General features: G+C 40.8%; 1 protein-coding gene across 5 annotated transcripts in view; it reads right to left on the reverse strand.

Annotated features, from left to right (window-relative positions):
* Nucleotides 1-17706, reverse strand: part of OSBPL5 (oxysterol binding protein like 5) — a 221064-nt gene that overhangs the window by 136313 nt on the left and 67045 nt on the right. Inside the window, exon 2 of one of the 5 annotated variants that reach the window (XM_073347292.2) lies at nucleotides 2915-3088. The exons of 3 other annotated variants lie outside the window; for them this stretch is intronic. The gene's annotated coding sequence lies outside the window, so the exon portion shown is untranslated. Of the gene's footprint in view, nucleotides 1-2914; nucleotides 3092-17706 lie in introns of all 5 variants that reach the window. One more of the 5 variants, XM_073347293.2, reaches the window with a different exon arrangement.

Raw genomic sequence — 17706 nt, forward strand, 5'->3', positions numbered from 1 at the left:
TATGTGATGACATTAGGCAACAGAGGCTCTATTTAGTCTTGGAACTAGAAAGCCAGAGAGCACTACAGGGTCCGGTCTGTGTCCAGCAGCCTCCACAGAGAATTCCCTTTTATATTCATTCCAACAGATTTCTGTCACTTCTCTACCATGATGGACCCTACAGATAGGAGTACTGCACATGAAGGGATGTCTGGATTGGGAGTCAAAGTATACTACCACCAGCCAGCACCTCTGGTGGGCTCTCATCTTTTCACTCAGCCCTTGGGTTGCTTCAGCCCTTGCTGCTGGGTCCCTAGAAAGCCAAAACTCTTCCTGGGGCAGACCCCCCCCCCCGACCTGTTTCTCCAGGAGAGGAGACTGGGTCTACTCTTTTGCCTTCTGCTGACCTAAGTTGCACCAAAGATGAAGGGAGAAAAAAGGTTAAGGTGCTACTCATTGCAATATCACTCCTTAGACTAGTTGCCTTCTCCATCACACACTCACTACATCCTCAGCTGGTACAAGCCGTCTGTTGATGTGCAGAGGGTTAGCCATTATGCCATTCTAGGGCAACAACAACCCATACAGCAGCAAGAACTGCATCAGGTGACTATCAAGGCCACTGAAATCTACCAGTGCTCACCTGTTTAATGTTAAGCAAATGCGCAAGTGTTTATAGGATCAGGGCCATCGTCTCCCAGTCCCAAACCCGAGTTGCTGTGTGTGAGTTTATGAATCTTATAAAGATGGAGTGAGGAATGTAGTGATGTCAGAGCATGGAAATATGGGCCTACTGACATGTGAAAGGAAAGGGCTTATCCACAGGGCTGGATTTACACCTTACACGCCCCTAGGCACAGCATCTTCAGCCCTGCCTGTAGATGACCTTCATGTTGCACACACTTTTAGAGAGGTAAGGCACCCCCAGAACACCAGCGCCCCTAGGCACGTGCCTACTTTGCTTGACTGGAAATCCAGCCCTGCTTATCCATGAAGAATTAGGCCTTGATCCTGCAGTGGATAATGTGCGTGTGGATGGCTGTGCCCGAGCAGAACCCCACTGGCTTTAATGAGGCTCCGCGCTGGTATAGCACTATACCCCACATGCTCCGAGTTGCAGGATTGTGGCCCCGCAGCTCAAAACAGTTCTTAAATCAATGCAGGATTTTACAGTTCAACTAAAAATACATGCAGCCGTTTTCTGAATAACAACCAAAAAAATCCCATCCTGTACTATCCTGTATAGTTCTACCCAGAAACCTCACCTTGATGTAGACAGTTGAAGTGTTTTGATAGCACAAAGGAGAAATGTAAGGCCAGATCCTCAGCTGGTGTAGCTCCACCAATTTATTCCATCTGGAGATCTGGCCCTTAGATAATAAGATGAGATAGATGCAGAAGTGGGTTTGTTTGTTTCAATTTGGCTGTCTCCACTCTATCCTTGACAGGCACACGAGAGACAGGTGGGAATTTTCAGTTCAGGGACATTGGCCCCACCACTCTCTGAAACCTTTCTGGAAGGTACAGAAGCATGGCCAGACCATAACTAAGTCACAAAAATACCTCTCAGGTAACTGCAGAGTTGTCAAAACAATCCAACCAGTGTGCTACAGCAGCCAGCTGTGGTAGGTACAGCAAGGAGAACAAAAAAACATGAAATTCTTCTCACAATTTGGCAACTGGAGTCATTTGCCTTGGAGCCTATAGAGCACGAGAACTGTAAGGCAAAGCAGAGTGACTGTGGCACCCCCAACAACATAAGAGGCCAGAGATCTTGTTATTAACATACTAGACAAGGAGCCTTGGTTTAATTCTTGGGTGTGCCATAGAATTCCTGTGTAGCCTTTGACACTTCGTTTCTCTCTGCCTCAGTTCCCCAGGAATATGGGGATAACAATACTTTTCTCCCAACCTTTGTCCGTCTTGCCTATTGAGTCTGTAAGCTCTTCAAGGCAAGGATTGTCTCATACCTAGCATGATAGGGACCAAATCTTGGATGGGACCTGTAGGTGCTACTGTAAGATAAATAATAATAATAATAATAAATTGCCACTTTTGAACAGCCATGCAATTTCAATGGGAGTTTTCCCTGAGTAAGATCTGTAGCAAATCAGCAGTATTTTGCCCACTTAATTACTATTATTAATCTGCTCTATTTTTCAAATATTAACTAAGCCTCTTCTCAAATGACTTTGTACCCTGTATTCTGATTCTCCATTCCACAAATCTGTGTGAAAGTCATTCCCTCGATGGCACAGGACTCACCGCCAGCAAGCAGCCCCGTCACTCAGGTTCCATGTAGACATCATAAAACCGTTTGTACTAGCTTTAATTTCTAGGGCTCAGTCATGCTACTCATGTTCTCACAAGTGGTGCTTACACCCACACGATAGTTATGCCAGTGCTCACAGGAGTAAGGGTTGCACAAAGCTCCTGGGCAGGTATCAAATTTCTCATGGATGAATGACAGTTCCCAATCTCCTCCACAAACAGTGACAGAGCTGAGACAAAGGGGCCCACCCACCACCTTCCCTTCCCACCTCAAGTCCCGAGGAGCAAATGGGCTCAGGAGGCAGGACCCCATCCTTGTTATTCCCCGGAAGTAACAGCTGGGACAGCCCCCTCCTCACACACACAGGAACCCCATTTCTCAGGAAGGTGAGAGAAGCAGCTGGAGGAGATGCTTGGGGAAACTCAAGATCTTGATGGGAAATTCCAGAGTCAGCTGCATGAGTAGTGGGATGCTTTGCTGTTAGGAAGATGGGATGCCTGGTGGCTCCTGGGGAAACAGAGTGTGTGTGTGTGTGTGTGTGCACGCAGGGGGTGCTTGAGAAGCTGCGTGCATGTGTGGTGAGATGGCTGGAGGATTCTGGGGCACCTTGCTGGGTTGGGTACCTGGGAGATTATGGGGTTGAAGCAGGTTTTTTCTACTCACCTTCTGTCCTGCCCGCTCTTTCCTGATGCCCACCTGCCACTCCCTGATGGCTGTAAGTCACCAAGTGGAGCAGTGGGACAGGAGGCAGAGAGGCATCTGGTTTTGCTCCTCAGCAGTGGTCCCAGGAATCCAGAGGAATCATTGCTGGGGAATCCCTGCTGACTTTCTTTAGCCCTGCTGGGTGCAAGAGAATCCACATGGGTTTCCAGGCACAAGTGTCACGCAAGATGATTTTCTTAAGTTCTGAGCTCCCACAGCTCCACTTTAACCAGTGGGTGCTATGGGTGCTCGACCTCTACGAAAATCAGTTTCCAAGTAGTTATTGAGGATATTTGGGTTTTGTAGTTCTTCCTTCAGCATAACCAAAAACAAGCAGTTCCTTAGTCAGGAGTTCGTGTGAAAAGGTGATGAATTTTTGGTTGGCTGAACACAGAGGCATCTCTAGGAGTCCCCTGCCCGCCCTTAATCAGATCAATATATGTCAGCCCCTAGCAGCCTGCAGTCACTCTTACAAACAGTTTGGGAATGTTCTGCTGACCTAGGCAACCACGAGTCCTGTCTTTGTGACACATCTGGCCCTGGCTAGAGGTGATACAATGCTTTCTAATCTGAAAAGGAGAACCAGGGGAGCCTCATTAGCAAATGATGACACCCGCCTCAGCCATCTCAGACATGATAAAATGAGAAGAAATCCTCCAGTGTTAGGTTTATGGAGAAATACAGCCATTGTTAGTTAGATGTGCTTCCTTTCCCACCAAAATGGTACAGGGTTAAAACCAAAACTGAAACCAACTTCTGATTAGTCTGTACATGGGTGCAGTCTCCCTGGTTTATAACATTAGATTAGACTTCTGACTTTGAGTCAGTCAGTGGTGGTTTGCTTGGATCCAGTCCATACAGATTAAATCTTAACACTGATCTTGGAAACTCTTGTTGAAAGTCAATGTCTACATACAGAATATTATTATTACTATTAATTTTATTTCTTAGTTTGATTAGGGACTGTTTTGGTAGAGTACCATTGTACCAGCTTCTTTTATTCTACAAGGGATTTCTGCATTCCCCTGCCATATGCATGTTTACATCCGACGCTTTTCTTTATATGTTTTGTTATATTGTTTGCCATTCCAAAAATTAACAAACAACTTGATCAAGGGCCTGATCCAAAGCCCTTCAAAGTAATCTTTTCATTGATTTAATTGAATCAAGCCCCCACCCCCAAAAAAGAAAAGTGAAAATGACTAATGTTTACTAATATAAAATACTGATTTAGTAAAACATACAGAAGCACTGTGCATTTTTTGCTTATAAACTACTCAATCAGCACACTATGTGGAAACGCATCTTCAAGTAGACTGACTTGACTGCAGGCCAGTAGGCCTTTTAGAAATTTAAGACAAGAAAAGAACTGAGTTTCAAACTTTGATTTATGCACCCCAGTACGGTTCCTTTTCTTGTACTTCTAGACTGAATGCCAGTGAACATACTTTCAAAGGCACATTGACCACTGTAAGAAAAAAGAGAATAGACACCACCATACAATGGTTCAAATTTGCTGATTCTTGAGCCCACGCCCAGTTCAGTAACATCAGCAGTTTCAGGCCCAGTCCTGCACAGTCTTTCCTCATACATGTAGTCTCACAGTAGTCAATAGGACTACTTGCATCAATAAAGACTGCATACACCAATAAGGGTTTGCAGGATTGGGCCCTTGAACCGCAAGTCTTCAGTTAGTACAGTCTCAATGGTGTATTTTTAGCTTTTAAAATAAGTGACTCTTCTAAATGCCTTTTGAAATACCACAAAGGCAAAAGTGACTCAGGCTTTGAATTTTTTTGGTGACCACAACACCACACGCACACAAACAAAAAGAACCTGAATTCAACCCTGCTTTTCTATTGATTGAGAAGGAAGTAGACTTGGGCATAGCTGCTTTGCGCTGTAACCCTTGCCACGTCTTACTGCTGCTTCCAAACTCTCCATTAACTGCACACATTCAGGACTCCACCATTTATAATGACAAAGGAACCAGCCGCTCAAAGGTTAGCTGGACCTTCTTGTACTATTCTCAGCCCAATGTTGGATTAAAAAAAAACAAAAACGACCAAACTTCATTGGGCTATTTTTAAAATTGCTTCTTGTAAGGACACTTACACTTTATAACCAGGGTCCCGTGTACCCTACCATTCCACCAAAAAGTTGTCTCAGATTTCACGCCTTTCTGCAGAACTGTGTTTCAGAAACTAAGCTTTCATTTTTCAAAAACATATGGGCCTTTATTGGCTATCGTTTGGGACAACCTGCATAACGCACCTGGTGACTTTGCTACTTGTGAATAACGCAGCCATTCTAGTCTCACGCTGATAATCATCACCATGAGTTCCATATCTAATCAATCAGATGACTCTGCAGTTTATTATTATATATAATACCACTTTGGATTTGATATATAGCTTTGCACAGACAACTTGGGGTGCAATACTGACTCCACTGAAGTCAATGGGAGTTTTGGCATTGACTTCAGTGGAGCCAGAATTTCACCCTCGCAGTCCAGTTCCTCTGGATGGAAATCATTAATTATTAGGGGCCTGATTCTCCTCTCACATCAGTTTTACAACAGTCTACCTCCATTAGCTTCACTGGAGTTACTCCTGATTTTGCACCAGGGACAATGAGTTCAGAATCAGGACCAAGAAGTATTATAATACATTTCCAGCCACTGAGATTACTATTCATTGCACTGTGCTATGCCACCATGGACGTATAATAAATATAATAATGAAAATAAGGATCAGTGAAAAGAAGCTGAATGCTACATATGGAAAACCTTGCTGCTTCATTTCTGAAGAAATAACACTGGTGAGAGCAGGCAGCCTGGCAATATGTCATCCTTTCATTATTATGCTAAACCTGGATGCTCAGGACCCTACATGCTTCTAAAAATTAATTTCTTCCAAATATTACCTTTTCTTCACTTATCAATTAATATGGCCTTAGGAAGCAGGATGTGCACAATAGTGAACCATACTTTGTGCTTGGCACAGAGAGCATCTTTGACTAAGCTTTGCAATGTACCGGTAAAGCTGTCTGTTAACAATTTAGCCTATGTTGAAAAAGGAAACTTTCTAAATCAGAGTGATCTCAATTGTCAGCTATAATAATAACATTAAAAACAGTGCCCATCCTATAACCACATCTGATACAACAACAGTAGCACAGCTCCACAACTGCAATTCTTAACGAGCACGATCATTCAGTTCTGTGCTAATTTATGTTGCCATGAACTATTTCATAACACTGACATTCTCCCCATTACGTATTAATGCATGCGACACATTTCCATTTCATTACATAGCCAATCTGTCAGAAGTGCCATATCCTACTAGCCTTCAAAGGTACTCCACAGCACATACACAGAGAAATACTGTAGTAACAGGATAAAGAAGTAATGATAATGACAGGTATATTGCGCAATTAGTGGAAAAGTATCAGACTAGAGAGGTGCAGGTTTGGTGATGCAAAGATAGATACCTAAGAGACTTCATGAAAAATGAGGCAATTACAGCCAGTATATCTTGCAGTTCTGAGAAACAAGGAGCCCTGCAGCCATGTAGGAGTGTAAGGAGAACTAGTGTGAAAATAACAAGAGTTATCAGAAGGCAACAGATAAGGGTCAGAGCCCTGAAGGTGTATTAGACAATGATGGGGATGGATTCAAGAGAGTGGACAAAGTAGTTTCACCAACTTGTCTAAACACCTTGTTAAAGCTAATAAATCACTTATCTCTGGATGTCTCTGGCTTACTTACGGCCTGATCCCACAAACACTTTCTAACAGGCTTAGTGCTCACTACTGTGAGTGTGGTTGTAAAAACTAAGTCCTTTAGAATGTTTGCAGGATCGGACCTTTAGGCTCCAATTCAGAAGAGAATTTAAGAATCTGCGTAAATTAATTGCTTCTTAAAAGAAAGCATTTAAGCATATGTGCTTAAATCCCATTGACATCAATGGGACTTAGCATGTGTCTAAAGTTAGGCATGTCCTTAAGTGCTTTCCTCAATAGGCATGTTTTCCTGTATTGGAGCCTTCGTCAGGAAATATTGCTTTGTGAAACATGTGCTTCATTATAGTGAAATGCCCAAACGATGTACTAAATGTCATTTAATACATACTCTAGTCCTGCCTCAGGGCAGGGGGCTGGACTAGTTGTCCTCTCGCAGCCCCTTCCAGCCCTACATTTCTGTGATTCTATTATTTATACTGAGAATGAATTCCTGTGGCCTGACTCTCCACTGCCTTGCACCTGGCCTAATTATTACCTCCACATAAAATGGATGTAAAAATGATACCAAATCTGAAAAGCAATGTTTTACACTCACTTTTTGCTCACTCTACACAGGTGTAAATTACTTGGAAGTGGAGAATCAGGCTCATTTTTCTACTAAAGACAGACTACAAACAAAGTTTACCCATAGCCTTTATACAGATAAATCATCAGGTGGTGAAACATACATTAAATACTAGAAAGCAAAAGCAAACTCCATGGAGAATCTAGGCTAATACCACAATGTGAGACCTTGAATTACTGTAGCTTTATTTTCTTCGTTCAAAAGTGTTTCAGTGACTTAGGAGGCTAAATTCCATTTTCAAAACTGATGCAGGTTCTTAGAAGCCTAAACCTCATCGAAAATCAATGGGACTTAGGTGCCTTACTGTTTAAATCACTTTTGAAAAATGGCAATTAGGCTCCTAGTATGCTGAAGGATTTTTGAAAATTGTACCCATAGGTCTTAGATGCATGTCTATTTTCCATGACAAGAAAAAAAGTGGGCAAAAGCATTTTTGTTTCCTTTAATAAAAAAGTAAAACTAAGGCAACGTCTGACCTTCATTTGAGCTTCCATTTACGTAAAAGCCAATATGAACCACTGAATGACATTTGAATGCGACAGTGCTTACTCTGTCAACTTCAATCTGTTGCCATTGGACTCCAACAACTGGATAGGCTCCCTCTGGTGGCTAATTCAACATCAAATTCCTTGAAAAAAATATAAACAAAATATAAATCCGGCCATGGACTCAAATCTAGTGGACAGACTGTGCTAGAGATCAGTGAAAGTCCAAAACCCTTTACCTGTTAGCTGCTCTGCATAGGCAGATCCTGTACTTTTGCGGAATCCCTTGCCCAATTTTAGACTCAGACCTATTGTATGGTTCTGAAATGTTTGGTTAATTACTTTACGTTTTTGTGCAATTCTGGGCTTCTGGATTCTGACAAGAAACAGAACCTCAACGGGTGAAATACTGCAAAAAAGCCTATTTTGCTAAAGGTTTTTTAATCCATATTTGGCAGACTCCAGATAATCACCTAAGTATCCAGACTTTGAGGTACTTACCCAATCCCTTTTGAGGTTTACCCTTCAATATCCAAGACCTTATGTCTTTGAAGCCAACAAAGTGTGTGTCAGTTATTTAGATGCCTTCTAACATGATACTGATATTTATGTACATTTTAGTGTTTTTAAAAGGTGGGTATTTAACAGACTACATTAATAGTTTGTTCTGTGGTCAGGGTTTTCAATCCAGCCCATATTTGACCTGATGAATGGAACAGGCATTCATGTTACAGTGTTCTGCTTCTGAAGCATAATGCTTAAAGATCAAACCATTTACTGATCAATCTATAAGAGGCTGAACTATTGTTATTAAAACAGAAAGCCAGGAACTCCCATAAAAGCAAACAGTCTTCTCTCTCCTAACACCCTTGTTTTTCATCAAGCTATATGCTTTTTTAGACAGACAAAAGCTGTGTAGAATATTTTAAAATGATGTCAGCACCACAACAGACCAAATGCTAGATCTCTGGTGCACCCGGCAGTGAGTAATCAAAGCCAGACACTCCTTAGTTTGTTTACTATTAAACAAAGCCTATGGCTTTAATATATTTTCAGATCCACAATGCTTTTCTCTAAAAAAAAAATACCACCTTCAAAAATAACCCATTATAGATAGGTATTATACAGATTATAATGGAAAGTAATTCAATAATGGGACCATGCTTGAAGGAAGGTCATTGGTGAAAGCTAAAAACCATGATAGCATCCCTTTTAAGTAGTCATTGCTGGAAAAAAACCCACCAGGTATCTGTGGCACCAGGCACTGACCTGAATGGAACTACGCCTATTTACATCAACTTAGGATCTGTCCCTTTGTGTTTAATAATGAACAAGGGCTGTTTAAGAGAAGACCGATATTCTATCCTGTCCATGGAGGTTTATACACTGTCTGTTGCTATAGACAGACAGATATCGTCTGAGGGAGTATTTGTTTGGGTTTCTAATTTTAAACCAAACAGGCAGTTCTTTAAAATAGAGAGCATTTTCCACAAAACATACTGTTTTAAAAAAAATGCAACATAGTGTGTATTACAAAGAATTATGCTCTAAAGACATGCCTGCTATGAACTCTTCTGCCAAGGAAACCTTCCTCTGAGTCTGAGAAAATGATGTTAGAGATACCAGAGATGCTGTCAAGCCATTGAACTGGCTCTGCTAGTGGTCCAGTGGGACTGCCGTTGAGGAGCAACAATTGACTGCGCAGAGTGGTGAAGGTAGGTTGATTATACAGAGGGCCAGGCTGGCTCTTGGATTATTTACTCTTGTGTTAAACAGAAGAAATACATGAATTAATACAGGTTTCAGAGTAACAGCCGTGTTAGTCTGTATTCGCAAAAAGAAAAGGAGTACTTGTGGCACCTTAGAGACTAAACAATTTATTTGAGCATGAGCTTTCGTGAGCTACAGCTCACTTCATCGGATGCATCATGCTCATGCTCAAATAAATAATAAATAAATAATAAAGCTTATGCTCAAATAAATTGGTTAGTCTCTAAGGTGCCACAAGTACTCCTTTTCTTTTTATGAATTAATACGAAGGTGGAAGCTTGGTTGGAATTCTATAGCTAGGTGGCAGCTGCAGGGATAAGGGCAAGGAACACAGCATTGCTTTTTGAATCACTTTGTTGCGAGTGGTGTACTTTTGCAGCTATGAGCAGAGCAAGCCCGAGTATGGTATTTTTAGATATGCTATTGTAATATATGCCTGCTCTTGCTTTGGCATTGTGCAAGAGTGGGCAGATTTTTAATAGTGAGAACCAAATGTGTTCGCTCGAGTCTCATCATCTTGCCAAACAGCTTGGGAGATCTCGCTCATGAAAAAGAAGAAAATCTTCCAAGTTTTCATCAGCAGCCAAAGCTGGGAGAACAGCAGCTGGTGTGAACCAAGGAAGCTGCCCACCTTGATTCAAGTGGTAGAGAAAGCTTTAGGGATGCTCAATGCCAAAGTTCCAAACTCTCTGCCGGCTTCCCAGTGTGTTAGGGAATTAAACGAGGCTTCTGAACTGCATACCTGTATTACAAACAGATACACAATGGCAGCTAATTGTCCACAAAGCAGTCTACTAGTCTGCATGTGTTGAGGTGGGTTCCATTCAAAACAATACTTCAGTTCCATATTAGTGATACTAAGAAGACAAAGAAAAGATAAAAAGTGTTCAGTGTCCAATCTTTTTCTTTTTTTTTTTCTTCAGGAGAAGGACTGAAAGCAATATTCCAAGTGAGCTTCCAAAGTATTAATGTCAATTGAAGATGCCCTACTAAGCCCTCCTTCACACGAGAAACTCCACAGTCATTTCCAAATTATATGAAATATATGTAGGTACAAGGAGGCTTAAGCCATGATCCAAAGCAATATGGCAGTTAAACCTATCAAAAGAACAGACAGTGAGTTGCTTTACTTTTCCAGTAGGGTTATTGTATAGAGAGATCTAAGACCGTTAGTCTACAGCCCTGCCAATACTTGACTCATTTCACTGAAGTGTCAGGAATACCATGAGTTTTTATTACATTACCCAACTCCCAACTAAGCTATGCAAGATTTTTATTGTTATAATAAATACTGCCAACTTCCTCTCTCACCCCGAACCATCTGTGCTCAGTATACTTCCTTCAGAACCAGAATATACAGTTCCTCCTTCTGGCATAGTTCTTGATGGTTCACCCAAGGCTGGGTGACTCAAAGATCAATAGATAGCAAACATCTGAATGCATTTTTGGTAGCCTATTTTGGTAGTAGTACTGACTCAAAGATCAATAGATAGCAAACATCTGAATGCATTTTTGGTAGCCTATTTTGGTAGTAGTACTGTCAGGTAGTAGAAATATTGCTTCAAGGTATCGGTCCTTATCTCCAAGGCACTCCTGGCCTGGCCACAGGATATCTAAAAGATTGCCTAACCCTCTGTGGTGAAATCTGTGGCTGATAACTCTGTTTCTCTAGCAGAAGAGAACTTTCCACAATGAGGGTAAATTTGTCTGTGCAGGAGACAGCAGTTTCTCAGGGGCCAGTCCAAGACAGTGGGAAAAATACTCCCACAAGAACTAAAAAAAAAAAATCCTTACCAACTAAAACTGCATACACACTTCTTCCCTTGAGACTGGGATGGGAGAGACAACAGATGACAGATGATAGTCATAATCCTTAATGCACTACTGGAAGGCACTCAGATACTATGGTGATGAGTGTGGAATAAGAATCTGTAAAGAACAGAATAGAATAAAACTACCTGGAAATGGCCCTGATTCCCAGAGCCAATGGCTGAGTTTTACCTTTCACCCAAAAGCACCACATTGCACAAGTCTAGTTGACTTCAGACTTTGGCTCTGAGGATTCTTTTAATTTCTCATAGGATGACACACGTTCTTTTGAATTTGTTCTCCTGTTGATTTGGGGCAGTGAGTATGGCAGGGAAACTCCCCTTTCAAAGGGGTTCCCCCACCTTCTGACTGAAGTTTTTTTTTTGCTGGGGGGGGGCAGTAAAGGAAGAAGAGGAGTATCTGACACACTAACATAGTACCCTTTCCAAAGGGCTGGAAGGATAGCCTTGTGGTTGAGTCATTGGCTTAGTCCTCAGGAATCCTAGATTCAATTCCTAGTTCTATCAGTCTTTGATTTCCTTCATTTGTAAAACAGGGAAAAATAATCTTTCCTCCCACCCTTTATCTGATTTGGGTAATGCAAATTGTAAGCTCTCTGGGGCAGGAACTTTTATTATGTGTATGTACAGCAGCTAGCAGCATAGGGCCCCAATTTTGGTTGAAGGCTCCAGGTGCTATTGTAACAGTATTAATACTAAAATAATCTTTAATATAGATTATTGTTATTATGAGATCTTCATCAACCCTCAGTGCTGGAGTTTCTTGCTCACAGTAAATTAGTCTAGAGGCATAAGGAAGACAAACAGGATTTGACCCTTAGGGTGGGAGTTTCTAAGAACTGGATGCTCAAATCCCTTAGGTGGTTTTGGGAACTGGGCATCCAGTTCCTTTAGGCAGCTTTGAAAACACCACTCTTGGCTTTCATGGTCCAAAAGGCATGGGACATGACCTTCAGGCTAGCAAACACCAGTTGTCCAGGTACTATTTAGATGTATTGTAAAAAAACAAATAAACTCATTGGAAGCAGTGAGAATAGGAACTCCTGAAAGCACACCCGCCCCTTTGTAGTTGTAAGCACAAGTTTTCCCTTAAAAACACCACTAGTTCTTCACCACACAACGACCTCTCTCTTCTAACTCAGGATAAGAATCAGATTGACTGTCTTCTAAATGTTAAAACAAAAGGAGTACTTGTGGCACCTTAGAGACTAACAAATTTATTTGAGCATAAGCTTTGCTCAAATAAATTTGTTAGTCTCTAAGGTGCCAAAAGTACTCCTTTTCTTTTTGCGAATACAGACTAACATGGCTGCTACTCTGAAACCCATCTAAATGTTAGCTTCTTGAAATCCCCTCATTTCCAGCTTTAAATAACTACTGTATACTACCCAGCATAAAAAAATCATTCCAAAGATCTTTCTTCTAGGCCCACTTAAAACTCTCAAAGTCCTGACTCAAATCTTTAAGGCTATTAGCTCAGGATTCAAAATCTGATTCCTGGAGGATTAAATCCTGACTTAACTTAGTTTTATTCACTGATTTGGTTCCTCAGAATGTCTGCCTGTGGTTCCTCAGAATGTCTGCCTGTAGGATAACTTTGTGCAAGTTCCTCAGGAGAGTACTTTGTTCACCGTCTCTTTTCTGCCATCATATTCTGACGCTCAAGAAGCTGCAGCAGGTGAAATAAGTAAACTTGGAAAGACAATCAATAACAAACAAGCCCACTCCTTTTATGAAAAGCGTTAAAGTCACTAGAGATGATGAGATGGGAAGATTTTGTTCAATCAAAAACTGATCCACAATGATGTACTCACAGGATTGCTTTTCACCCTATGTCCCAACAAAGTAATATAGATCTGTGAGGTTGATCTTGCTCATTTTTCTGAGGTTCAATCTAAGTCAGGCCTTCTCGGTGGCAAGCTGTCCTCAGTGAAACTCCCTTCCATGAGTGGATGATTGGATTCCCTTGTGTCGCTATTTTAAGAACTGAAGTCCTAGTATGAGTCACTTTGTTCCTGACCATTTATCTTCTCTTGTTTCTGCCTATTCTGCACAGATGGGAAAGGGCGGAGACAGTTGATGTTGAGAACCCTGTAACTCAGCCACTGAACCTGGTTTATGATTCTTTATTTTATGTACAGCATCTGGTGCCTTTTTGGTGACAGATGCTTGGTAAATAATTGACATAAACTCACAGAATATGGAAGATGGAAAGCTAAAGCAACTGCTGTCAGTGAAAGCAGAGACCATTCCCATCGGCACATAAATCTAGCAGAAAATGAGGGAATAATGAAGTCCTCGATACTTTGATGAAAAACATGATAAAAGAAGAAGAGGACAGTGATTTGTGAAATGTTGATCAGAATAACATACTGGCCACGATGGTGAGTTAACGTACCACCTGAGTTCATAACCTGTCATAAGACACAAATGGCAATAAGTTAGGGGTCATCTGCTGAAAAGGACCTGGATGGAGCTAGGCTGTTCTCAGTGGCGGCAGACAACAGAACAAGAAGCAAGGGTCTCAAGTTGCAGTGGGGAAGGTCTAGGCTGGATTTTAGGAAAAACTATTTCACTAGGAGGGTAGTGAAGCACTGGAATGGGTTACCTAGGGAGGTGGTGGAATTGCCATTCTTAGAGGTTTTTAAGGCCCGGCTTGACAAAGCCCTGGCTGGGATGATTTAGTTGGGGTTGGTCCTGCTTTGAGCAGGGGGTTGGACTAGATGACCTCCTGAGGTCTCTTCCAGCCCTAATATTCTATGATTCTACAATCAGAACAGCCCACCTAACAAATGCCACAGTGCAGTGAGGATGTGCATGGCGGGGGCGGGGCAAGTTAACTGAATATTTTCCAAACTAAAAAAAAAAGTATAAATTCAGAAAGTCTAAGTTTGAGCAAAATATCAAGCTGGTTCTGATTTTTATCTCAACTACTTTGCTCACACCCAATGTATACTGACTAACCAACAGAAATTACAAATTGAGAAGACCTATTAGATCATCTCATCCACCCTCTACCAGAGTAACATGGTTCTTTGGAGTATATTTTTTTGTGCTTTGTGCAGTCTAGTTTTAAGCATGCCATGTACTGGGGATTCTATCAATGCCTTTGAAAGAGAATTCCTCAACCTTGCACATCTCTCTGTTAGGAAGTTCTTCCTGAAATTTAGCCTACAGATTCCTTTTCTTAATTCTATCTTATTATTTCTAGGCATCACCTTAAATAATTCTCTCCATCCTTGGTGTTTACACCCATCATATATTTGCAAGTCACTGATATATTTAATGAATTATTTAACAACATTTGAACCACCACTCATAAAAATAAGCAGACTTGATGTTTAGTCTAATTTGACATATCATTGAAACTGGTGATTTCAAAACACAGGAGCCAGTTCCCACTCCCACTGAAGTCAATGGCAAAACTCTAATTGACTTTAAAAAGAGCAGGATCCAGCACAAGGTAATCAAATGTGAGTGACCATGTGTATTTTAATACACAATGATACCTACTCACTGAAAGACAGGAAATTATCCTATTTTTGGAATGCAGTATTGCGGTGAGCAGACTTTACCACAAGACAAATACTCTCATTTTAAAGTCAGCAAAGCCTTACTCACACAAGTAGCCACTTTGAAGTTAACGAAGCTACTCATTTGAGCAATGGTTTGCGGCACTTGGCTTCTGCTTTGTACTCCTTCACATGCCATTATAGCTTTGTATAAAACTGATTTAAAAATAAAGAACAGAATGTATAGATAAATTCCTGTTTGTCAGAAAAAAATATACCGAAGGGAAGAGCTGTGTGGTGTTTTAGAATTGTCTGCAACAAGCTAAAAATATACAAGAATAAGGATGTTTACCATTATGGTTATACGCATATACAGTGTCATAAAATGCAAAATACTGGGTCGTGGGTTAAGTGTCACAATTTTTCTTTTCTTATGGAGAAATATTCTTGCAATGCTACAGAACATTCATCAGTAAGGTACAGTAAAAAGAGGGGTACGTTTTAGCTTATTAACATGTACTAAAATAAATTGTGACATACTAGAGGTAAACAACAGACAAACCTTGACTGAAAAATTCACAGGCAACAGTACAGTTACTCTAGGAACCCATATGAGATAGGAAATTACCCTGTCGTGAGCCACTCTAGATGGAGGTGAACTACTGAGGAATAATGGAAATCCAGACTGGAAATATTAAATTCTTAGTGCTCCCATTAGCTGCTGCATCCTGGCTGGTAGTGAAAAACTCACTGATGTGGACTGGCATAGGGAGTGAAGCTAAAGTGTTTATTATCCCATCTCCTTTACTGTTTTGCTCCAGCTGACACCTCATTTGCCTTTTACTTTTCAGTCATGGGAGTTGGAGCTGCTCAGCACCTCTCAGGATTTAGTCCCTAATCCCAATTGTTGGTATTATGAAGCATAGGGTATCAATGAAAGGTTTTTGCATTAGTTTCATAGGAATTAGGTTCAAAGAATAAAACCAATTAAGTCTATGAATAATGCTGGCTGTACGCTCTCCACAGAGAGAGCTACAACTTTATGATCCTAACTTCTGCCAGCTCAAACAGCATGCTCCTCTTAATACCCTCGTCTCCCTCTGGAATTGTTATCAACAACCCTCTAGTTACTGAGCTAGCAAAGGCTCCTCTTTGATCCTGAGACATCTGTGAGCTTCCCTGAATATCCGGTCCATAGCAAATCCACCATAAGGAAGCTTTCAAGATGAAAAAAAGGGCTTCCCTCCTCCTCTCCCACCTCACCTCACCTCCTTGTCCTTAGATGACATTCACACAAATCAGGACTCTAACTTCAAAGTCACATATCTTCCTGGCGTTTTACTGAGTCAGCGCACCAAGTTTGCTTTGTGAATGTGGAGTATTCACAAACAGGAATAACTTTGCTTGTAGAAAAAGACCAAAATGTACAACTTAGTCTAATGCCATGGCAGCTGACTAACTTGGGCCTTTCTGTTAAAGCAAATCTGGTAATAATTATAAGCCATTTCCACACAGGACACAGTCTAAACTCAAATATCATGTTTATTTGTCTAGTCTTAAGAGCTGAGCTTCAACCGTCTTAATTTACTCTCATCACAGGACTTAGACCTTCCTCAGAGCCAAGGCTGGAAATGTATTTAAAGGCAACTAGGAAGTAAGAGACTGTCGGGGTGAATGTATCTCAGCATCTTTGCAAATGATCAACAGACAAAACTTCAGCTAGTATAAGTTGTTGCTATGACAACATATGCCAGCTGAGGATATGCCTTTCCGTCTCTTTCCCAACAGCATTTAAATACACACAGCTAAACTAATAACACGGGGCCAGATTGTCAGCTGATGTAAACTGGCATAACTTCATTGAAGTCAATGTTGATTTATACCAGAAGATCTGAAGAATGCTTGGCTGACACTGGTTGAATATGTCCTGTGATTCCACAAAAAACACACAGAAAAACCAAAGATTTCATAAAATGGGACAGATTATGATAACCTCATTCACATTCTCCTGAGTAGTCCCATTGATATCAAAGAGACTATATGATGAGTAAGATACTACTCAATGTGAGCAAGGGTGACAAAATCTGCCTTTATTTCTGCATTTAAGAAAGAGGAAGTGTTCCATGAGATGAATCTAACAGCATGTGGGAAGTGGATACACATATTAACTCTGCTTTCCTCTTTAAAAAGACAGTAATTCTTAAAAGGATAGATAAAAAAGGAAAATAGATCCCATGCAGCATACCTTGAACAGAGTGTAAGATGCAAACAGTTTTTAAAATACATAAACAATAAAACCATTTGGTCCTCTGCTTTTACACTTTTTCATGTGTTTTGTAACACACAAGTTATATATAGTAGATAGCCATACAGATAAAATCCATGATGGTGTGGCAGAAAAATGATCATCTAGTGACTCAGTATGTTATATCAGCTAGTCTCAGATGCCTAAACTATTCTGTTTTCTTCACATTAACCAAGAGGCCACTTCCCTTCCTAAATGACCATCTCACTCACCATACACTTTCCCTGGGACTATTTATTTTCAGATAGCATAACAATTATTAAATGTAAATGTCCACAGCAAGTTTCATAGGAACTCCAGAGAGAGAAAGATGATCCTTAAAATGATACGGGCCATCAGTTTGAGGACAAAACAACATATTTTTTCACAGGTAATATTCAAATCTAAATATATATAATAGACATTAAACGTCGGAAAGAAGTGAACTCCTGCAACACTCACTCTCTGATTCTTTTTCTCAGCATCATAGCATTGACAGTTCCA

The sequence above is a fragment of the Lepidochelys kempii genome, chromosome 6, assembly GCF_965140285.1.
Source record: "Lepidochelys kempii isolate rLepKem1 chromosome 6, rLepKem1.hap1, whole genome shotgun sequence".
NCBI lineage: Eukaryota > Metazoa > Chordata > Testudines > Cheloniidae > Lepidochelys > Lepidochelys kempii.